This window comes from Miniopterus schreibersii (genome assembly GCF_964146895.1).
Source record: "Miniopterus schreibersii genome assembly, chromosome: 13".
In the NCBI taxonomy this organism is placed as follows: domain Eukaryota; kingdom Metazoa; phylum Chordata; class Mammalia; order Chiroptera; family Miniopteridae; genus Miniopterus; species Miniopterus schreibersii.
This window is the reverse complement of record NC_138113.1, coordinates 14,849,502-14,859,335: the sequence shown is the minus strand read 5'-3', so window position 1 is coordinate 14,859,335 and position 9,834 is coordinate 14,849,502. Positions and strand designations below refer to the sequence as shown.

Below are 9,834 nucleotides of genomic sequence, written 5' to 3'. Positions count from 1 at the left end.
GGGTAAAATTGCCCCAATGGGGAACCACCGATTTAGAATATCGAAACATCACTTGAGGCATTAGCTGATTTTCATAATTTCCATATCACAGCTGCAAGTACGGGGACTTTGGAATCTGACACATCTGAATTCCAATCCGGCCCACGCATTTCCAGCTGCATGACCTGGGGCAAGTTAATAACATCTCTGTGCCTCAATTTCCTCCCCTGTAAGATGGGGCAATGGCTGTGCTGTGCTCATAGAGATGTGAGGATTGAGAAGATAAAGCTCCTAGGAGGGGTCCTTAAGTAGCAGCTAGCACACTCCTTGCGTACTGGCCTAACACCAGGCATCCGGGGATTCGCTCTCGCGTGGTCTCAGTGTTAGTGTGGCAGCTAAGGACCTGGGCTCTGAGGTCAGGGCCCAGGGTTCACGCTCCGGCTAAGGACCTGGGCTCTGAAGTCAGGGCCCAAGGTTCACACTCCAGCTAAGGACCTGGGCTCTGAAGTCAGGGCCCAGGGTTCACGCTCCAGCTAAGGACCTGGGCTCTGAAGTCAGGGCCCAGGGTTCACGCTCCAGCTAAGGACCTGGGCTCTGAAGTCAGGGCCCAGGGTTCACGCTCCAGCTAAGGACCTGGGCTCTGAAGTCAGGGCCCAGGGTTCACGCTCCAGCTAAGGACCTGGGCTCTGAAGTCAGGGCCCAGGGTTCACGCTCCAGCTAAGGACCTGGGCTCTGAAGTCAGGGCCCAGGGTTCACACTCCAGATGCAACGTGGAACAAGCTGCTTAACTCTGAAGCCCCAGTGTTCTCATCAGAGGGAGAGAGAGGGAAGGGGGGAGGGAGAACCCCCTCGCAGGGCTGCTGTGGGAATGAATGACACGCACCGCGATTAGGAGCTGCGAGGGCCCTGGGCCTGCGTGGGGAGCGCGGGTGCGGGGAGAGCGAAGGGAGAGATGCACTGAACTGCGACAGAACCAGCCCGGGCTCTTCAGCTCCCTCCCCTGCCCCTGCCCCACCGCGGGAACCCGCAGGAGCCCCAAAGCCCCGGCAGCTCATTCTGGAATCGCCTAAGGGCTCACATCTGTCCCTCCCGCTACCTCTTGGGAATCCTCTCCGTGTGTCTGGAAGTCCTCTGGCCTTGGACTGCGCGCTTCCAGGTTCGCTCCCGTCACCCCCAGGCTCTCCCTGTGGTGCACGAAGCCAGATTTCCTTCGGCCACAACCGTTTGAGGGGAGCGGCGCCCTCCCCCGCCAGTGCTGCGGTGTCTAATTCGGCCACAGGCTCTCTGGCGAGCCTCAGTCTCCTCGGCTGTGAAATGGAGCCGTCGGGGCCTCCCTTGCCCCAGGAAGCCTGGCCTCCCTCGGGCCGCAGGTGCCCCTCATTGGCGACAAGCCGGGCATTTCTCTCTCACGGGGACTCCACCCACTTTAAAATGAACCTGCCTCTTTCTCTAAACCTGAACTCCCCTGGGTCAAGGACTCTATCCTGCTCATGCTTACACCCCACGACACAGTTCCCCCCGCAAGGCAAGGCCTCGATAAGCGTTTGTTGAACGAATGAGTGGGGAGAGTGGGTTGTGTGATCACTTTAAACTCTCTAAGTGGCACAGGGCGGGGTTTCCTTTCCTTCCCCCTCCTCTGGCTCCCCCCACACACCCTCCACCCTGCCCTTTGTTGGGAAAATACCCTTTGTCAGACCAAGCAGCCCCCTCATCTCCCCTCTGGCATCTCAACCTCCTGTAGCTCCCACCCCACAAGGTGTTCTCAGCGCCAGCAAGAGGGGCCTGGAGGACGCCAGACGACAGAAACGCCACACGTGAATTCAGAGCCCTTGCACAGGTCCTTTCACAGGCACCCCCTCTACCGGCCCGAAAGGAAGCTGGCAGACAACACAACCAACATCCGCCCCGACTGTAAAGCACCCATGACACTTGCCCAACTGTAATGTCAGGGGAAACGAAGGATAGTGACTTAGAATAAAACACACGCTTCACCGCCAGCTCAGGATCCTGCAGTAATGCGCACGGCCGGAGCCTGCACCAGCAGCTCAGGCGACTGTCGCGTCCACGAAGCAGAAAGAGAAAGCGACTCGTGGTAAGGCTCTGCAAAGACAAAACACAGACCCCGCTCCCCCGCTGATGAGGGGCTTGCTTTCCTGGAAAATTCAAAGCATCTATTAAAACCATGCCCCCCCCCAAAAAAAAATATTGTCTCTAGATAAAGCGGAATTAGGTCTAAGCTATGAGAGTCACCGAGAGTGCGTTATTGCTGCTCTCGCCAATTCCCCAGACGCCCTTGCTGCGCAGCTAGCCCCCCTCGGGCCCACTGGAGCTCACGAGCACACCTCCCTCGGCTCCTCACCCGCTCTGCGGCTGGCCGGCCTCCTACCCACCCGGGGCCTCTGCACTCACTGTTCCCCTGGGAGAAGCTTCCAGTTTCTCCCACAGGCCCACGGGAGTCCAGTTTCTCCCACAGACCCACTGTGAGACCAGGAAGGCGGCGCTTGTGCTCCCACTGACCCCAGGCCTGCTCCTGGCAGCCTTGCTGGCAGGTGAAGGCTCCCTTCCTGCTTGGCCAGACTGACCTGAGTTCCCAGCATACCTCCTCAGGGTCCCAAACCAATGGAGTGAGTCGATGCTCAATTTATTTGTTCTTTTTCATTGTACCTTGTTGAAGAGGGCAGCACTTGTTTACAACAATTTCGGGTATGTTTGTTCAAAAATTAGAATCCTTACTTGATAGCCACACGATATGCCAGCTAATGTCTTTGGCTCTTGGTATTTGCTCTAGGCCATGAAACCTTAGGACTGATTGGCACATAGTAAATCTAGGTGTTCTCAATCATTCACATTCCCCTTCAGAGATCCTCTAAAGGGTCATACAAGCCCGACTACACAAAGGGAGGCATCTCTGAAGATATTCTTGTCTCCCTGAGCTGTCTAATTAAGTTTCCAGTCGGCTCACTGAGGAACCACAGCCCAACATGAGATCAATACCTTATGAAATGAAGTAGCTACCTGGCTTTGGCAATTTTAGGCTGTGCCTGTTTCCATGTGCACCAGTTTGTTTAAATGTTTTGTTTTTAAATTTGAGTTTAGTAAAGTCATCTGATAGCTTTGGTCTCAAATGAGGCTGATTTGTATTTTTTTACGTCAGGCTTTTAACACTAAATTCATATTTTTCAAAGGGTGCCTTGGGGACTCCTGCATCAGCATCATCTTGGTGTCTGGTGGTGTTTTTCAGAAATATGAATTTGACAAGTTCCTTGGATGATTTCAGATGATTTAAGAACCACTGCAGGTTTCTCTCCCAATTAGAATGTAGGCAATTGTGAAAGATTGGTGCTCTTGCCAAGGGAAGGGGAATATCTATATCTGTGTCTTTAGTTATTTAAAGCCAGTGAACAGTGAAGAGCTACGGACACAAAGAAGGGTAAATGAACCACATTCCTGCGAACACTGAATACAAGGAAAAAAGCACTGGAGAGTTTGAATACAAGTCAATATAACTGATCTAAACAGAAGCACAAAGGGGGAAAAAGATTAAAAACAAAAATATTAGAAACTCAGGAGGCAATATCAAATAATGTAACATACATGGAATTGAAGTCCCAGGCAAAGAGAGAAAAAACAAAACTGGGCAAAATAATTATTTGCAGATTTAATAGTCAGAAAACCCTCAAATTAATTAAAGACATTAAACCACAGATTCAAGAAACTCAGCAAAGCCCCAGCTTTGTATGAATACAACCATCGACCACTCCGAGGCGCATCCTACTGACAAATCAAAGATAGGAGGAAACTTGTAAAAGAAGCTAGAAGGGAAAGAGAAACTTTGTATTTGGGGGAAGGGAGGAGAGACATAGATGACAGCTGACTTCTAATCAGAAACAAGAAAACCCAGAAGCTAATGGAATAACATCACTAAAATGATGGAATAAAAAACAACAAATGTCAACCTAGAAGTCTACATCCAGTGAAAATATACTTCAAAATGAGGGAGAGAATAAAAGGACATTTTCAAACAAACAAAATCTGAGAGACTGTGTTACCAACAGACCCAAAGCACAAGAAATGTGCTATTTTGTTTACATCACTATAATCTAGAGGTTTTTGTAAGCTAAAGGGAAGTTACCTCATCTGGAAGACTGAACCTACAGGAAGGAATGAAAAGCAGTGGGAAAAGTAAGTATGTGGGTAAATATAAAAGATTGTTTTTAATTTTTTTTTAATTTTTAAAAGATGTTTGAGTGTTTAGATAAAAATAATAGCAAGTATTGTGGGTTTGTAACATATGTAGAAGTAAAACACATGACAAAAAGACCACTAAAGAATGGAGGGGTAAAATGACATATAGTGTTTTCAGGTTATTCAATGCTGACAATGATATATTAAGGTTGCATATTGAAATCACTAGAGCCACCACTTAAAAAATAAAACAAAGAAGCACAGCTAAGAATCAAAAGAGGAGATAAAAGAAATATGAAATAATAATCTATGAGAGGACAGGAAAGAAGGAACAAAGAACACATGGGACAAATATAAAACAAAGCAAGATGATTCATAAACCCACCCCATCAGAAATTATATCAAGATGGCACATGTGCAGTAGTTGCAGCAGGTGTCGGGGAGTGAAGGTCTGCACCTGAATGAAGACCTGCAATGGGCATGTCCCTGCCACTTACATAGAGGAGCTCAAGGGGATGTCGCTGCTGGTTCTGGCAGAGAGATCACTACTCTTGGAATCAAAGATAAATCCAAACATTGCATATCAGAAGCAACAGGATACATTCATTGTTTGGTCAGAAGCTGAAAACTGTGATCTGGCTCTAAGTTTTGAGGAAAAAGCTGGGCTGTGATAAGATTTGGGGGGAAATTGGTCAGGTTCAAGGTAAGGATCCATCAGTACAAGTCACACTGGACCTCGTCAATGAATGAAAAAAAGGTTTGAAGAAATGCCTGAAACCAGCCCTCTGGTTGGCCTGCCCACATGTAAACTCAATAAACTTGAAGAGATTACCTCAGTTCTCTCCTCACCTATCTGGCCTTGAAAACTGAAGGCTACGTTTAAAAACTACTGCAGCAGTTCCAAGCTTCTGAGAACCTAGAAAACACTGAGGGCTTACACCACTGTATGAAATTATTAGAGGAACCTTGTTCCTAACTAAGGCAGTTCTGTTCGAGGTAATGTTTTCTGCTGAGTGTAACGTGGGTGCCGTTGGATGCCCTGAGTGTGACCCTGTTTTGGCTCAGCCAAAAAGGCGTAGAGAACTCCTGACCAAAACTGCAAAGCTTAAGGAAGTCATACCAATAACCGACTCTGGACTAAGGTAGAAAGTGCATCAGACTTGCAGGGTGCTGTACATTCAGGACATTGTTTTGCCTACACCATCCATTTTTGAAGAGAATTTTCTTTCTACTCTTAGATCTTTTCTTTTCTTCCACAAAGTTGAGATTGTCAGCATGTTGCAGAAAGATGAGGAGTTTTTGTCTGAAGGTTTTGCACAATTAATGCGTGAGGTTACAGATGATGATAAAAGGTTTGAATTGACATTACCACCTCAAAAGAGGGATGCATTTTTCAAAACTTTGGCAAAGTTGGGGATTCTTCCTGCTCTTGAAATTGTAATGGGCATGAATGATTTGCAGGTCAGAGCAGCTGCTACAGATACATTTTCTTACCTAGTGGAGTTTTAGTCCATCCATGGTTCCAGAATTTGTAATTTAAAAAGCCCAGCAGAGTGACTATGATATTCTTCTCATTGATGTAGTAATTGAACAAATGATCTAGGACATGCTGTTCAGTTAATGAGACTTTTTTGTACTCTAATTGATCCAGAGAACATGCTGGCTACAACTAATAAAACTGAAAAAAGTGAACTTCTAAATTTCCTCTACAACCATTGTATGCATGTCCTCACAGCACCACTTTTGACCAATACTTAAGAAGACAAATGTCAAAAGGATAATGCAGTTGGATCTAACAAAAACAGCATGATTTATCCTGATAATTAGCAAACAGCACAGCTGCTTGCCTTAATTTTAGAGCTACTCACATTTTGCATGGAATATCACACATATCACATAAAAAACCAAATTATGAACAAGGACTTGCTAAGAAGAGTCTTGGTCTTAATGAATTCAAAGCACACTTTCCTGGCCTTGTGTGCTCTTTGTTTTATGAGGCAGATAACTGGCCTTCAAGATGAAATTTATAATTGTTACATCACCAAGGGAAGTGTTTTGAAACCAGTTGTAAGTACTCTCTGGGATAATGGAACTGGGGACAAGCTGTTAAACTGAGTTATTTGAATTTATAAGAATGGAAGATATCAAGCCTCTTATTGCTCATATAGTTGAAAATTTTATAAAGCTCTTGAATCGATTGAATATGTTCAGACATTCAAAGGATTGAGGACTAACTACGAACAAGACAAAGGCAGACAAAAGGAGAAACTGATCAGTGTACCATCTGCACTGCATAGTAACAGATTTCACAGAGAAGCAAGAGCCTTGGGAGAGAATGAAGAAAAGTGGTTCAACAAAGGTGAAGAGGAGGCGGGAAAAGCGGCTGTGGCACCAGTGGAAACATCTAAGCCAGAAGATGATTTTCCAGAGAGTTATGAAAAATTCACAGAGACTAAGAAAACCAAAGAAAGTGAAGACAACGAAAACCTTCCCAAAAGGACATCTTCTGGTGGCTTCTAATTTACTTTCGTCCACTCCGCCGGTGCTGCTGATGGAGAAGCAGTGCAGACAGTAAACCCGTAGTGGTGCCGACACCACCAGCAAGTTCCAATGGTCCTCTTCCAAAACTACACACTTGGCCACATCAGTAACAGCCACCAACGGAAGTCTGGTAGGTTTAGTGGATTATCCAGATGATGAACAGGAAGATGGAGAAGAAGACACACCATCCAGGAAAAGACCTCATCTTAGCTCATAAAATATTTACTGGGGACCCTCAACATGTGGTCTAACTAAAATGCCTCAACTGTCCAATGAGCTGAACATCTGAATCAGAAAGCTTTCTCGCTTCAACTTTTAAATATACAAGGAGTAGCAAAAGACACCTGGCATACCAGCTAGGAGACTTTAGTTCTGTAAAAAAACAGGCTTCCCAGGAACTTGATCGCTTGCTAGTATTTAAAGGGTCTGCCTTACAGGCTATCAAAAACAACAAAAAATGTAAATAACCAGAACCTGGGAGATAGCTTCTCAGCAAGGAAATTCTCAGGGTTTTGGGATGATTTTAGGGGAAGTACGAGGTTGATAAAATAATATTAATGCAGGGTTATCCATCTAGAAACAATTCTACAACTTCAGATGAACACCCAATAACATTACTTGTGTAACGGTGCTGGCCATGCTGTTCTTTCAATCAGTTGCCTCTTCTTAAAAGAAATTTTATGGAAAACAAATTCAGCTATCGTAACAAATGAAGTTAAGCTGTTGGGACCATTTCTTTGAAGATTTAACAGAAATTCAGCCTTTCTATGTAGTTGGAGGAAAGTACACCCTGCATTACCGCACATGTTGAGTTTTCTACACCAGGAATTTTCATATGTATTTTGATGGAAACAAACAAGCTGGATTCAAAATGGACAGTTTTGTTCATGTAAATTTAAGATCAGCACTTTTAGAGATAACATGCCAGGAATCAGTCCGGTAGTATTCAGTCCAAAATGGCTTTCTCTAGAAACAGAAGGAGATTGAACAGAATGCTTTCAACCAGTACAGGCTTTTGTGGAAGATACTTTGAAGTTACTTTCTGCTTTGTTAGTAAATTGCCTCTCCAGAGCTGCAGGCAATTTTAAAGCGTAATTTATAAAGACTAATATACAAAGAATCGTGCTGAATTAAGTGGAATTTAATATCTAGAGGCCATTGTGATCCAAGAAGTTACTTCACTGTCGAAGTCAGTATGCAGCACATGAAGCTTTTCCATAAACAAACAAGGGTGAAATAGGAAAGCTGCTTTTTTAAAAGAGTAAAAGCACATTCCATGCACGTAAATGAATTTAAAATAATAATTTGAGGCAAACAGTTAAGAGGTTTTATTTTTAGAGCAAGCAAGTTAACTGTAAATATTTTAATGTTAGTTTGCTCATCTATGATCTGACATAATACTGAGAAAAACATCCCTCAAATGCATTGGGGGAAAAAGCTAAAAATAGCCATTCCAGCCACAATCTTCAGATCACCCTTGTAATATGTTATGCATCCATTTTTCTTGGAATAGCCTAAACTGAAGCAGTTTTCCCTTTTGGAGATTTTGTAGTTAATTTTAATTTTGACTGTTGGTTGGAAAAGATGGGTTGTCTGTGGTATAGTTTTTCAATAAAACAGATGTTTATCTTGTATTTAAAATACCACTGTACTTGTTTTATACCATTTGTATACATGTGGTGATATTAATGCGGAACCGTAAAACTCAGGAATTAAAAATGTGACCCTGTAAATGGTGATGGAAAGAGACATGACTTGGGATGGTGAACACACAATACAATATACAGATGATGTATTATAGAATTATACACCGGAAACCTAAATCATTTTATTAACCAATGTAACCCAATACATTTGATTAAAAAATATGACCCTGTAAAAATAAGAAATTATATCAAGAGACTAAACATTTCAATTAAGAGGCAGAGACTTTTAGACAATAAAGAAGTGACAGCCATCGATATAAGATATGTGTGTCATTCTGCTGTTTGGGGGAGGAATATTGATAGTTTCATTCAGATCTTCTCTATCTTCATTTATCTTCTGTATTCTTACTGATTTTCTTTCTTCTACTTGTTTTATCAATTACTGAGAGAAGACTGTTGAAATCTCCAGCTGAAACTCTCTATTTCTCTATTCTCCTTTCAGTTTTCGTTTTGTCTTTTTCAAATTTCTGTTATTAAGTGCGTACACATTAAGGATTGTTATGTCCTCTTGATGAATTCACCTCTGTATTATTATGAAACATTCCTCTTTATCCCTGGAAATATTCCTTGTTATAAACTCAACTTTGTCCCATATTAATGTGTCTGCACCAGCTTTCTCTTGTTTAGTGTTTGATTGGCATATGTGTTGTCATCTTTTTATTTTAATCTATGTCTTTATTTAAAGTGGTTTCTTACATACACAGCAGATACTGGATCTTGTCTATTTTTATTCGATCTGATGATATCTGGCTTTTATTTGGAGTATTTAGGCCATTTACAATTAATATAATTATCTACATGGTTGGGCTTAAGTCCATCATTTGCTGTTATTTTCTATTTGCCCCTCTGTCCTGTTTTTTCTTCTTCACACCTTTCTTCTTGTTATTGTTGCTATTCTACTAGCCTGATTATTTTAATTTTACTAAACTTTAAATTTTATAATAGTTTTACATTTCTAGAGTGTTGACAGGAAAAATGTGTGTCTCCTGAGAGCAGCCTCTTCGAAGACCACTTTTGAGAAGAGATTGTGTCCTCAAGGCCAGCAGTAATCTATGGAGCACAGAGTTGCTTTCACTTGGTTTGCTGGTTGCTTTATCTCAGAAGTCGGAAAACAGTGACTTGGGGTGGCTGTGTCCTCAAGAACCGGAGCTGACCTATTGCCGTTACACGTGCCTTTCCTACTTCTGTAGCACCCTGAGCCTTTCAACCCCAGCTGTCCTCAGTGGCAGCTGGTTCCAGCACCTCCTCATCACAAAAGAGTCCATTCCTGGGATTCTCTAATGAATATGTACTTTCCCAGCCAAGGCTGGGGCTAAAGACCACAAGGCACTGTCGTGAATGGACGGGATGCTCGGTGCTGCTGCAGGATGAAGGCAACACAGAGAACAATCCAGAACCCACACGGAAGTGGAGCCAGCGCCCT

At 43.5% G+C, this 9,834-nt stretch overlaps 1 pseudogene across 1 annotated transcript; it reads left to right on the top strand.

Annotated features, from left to right (window-relative positions):
- The first annotated feature begins 4,625 nt into the window (after positions 1–4,625).
- Positions 4,626–6,922, top strand: LOC308566006 (serine/threonine-protein phosphatase 4 regulatory subunit 3B pseudogene; annotated as a pseudogene). Its single transcript has 2 exons — positions 4,626–5,983; positions 6,143–6,922. The product of its transcript is annotated as a serine/threonine-protein phosphatase 4 regulatory subunit 3B pseudogene (transcript).
- The last annotated feature ends 2,912 nt before the right edge of the window (positions 6,923–9,834 follow it).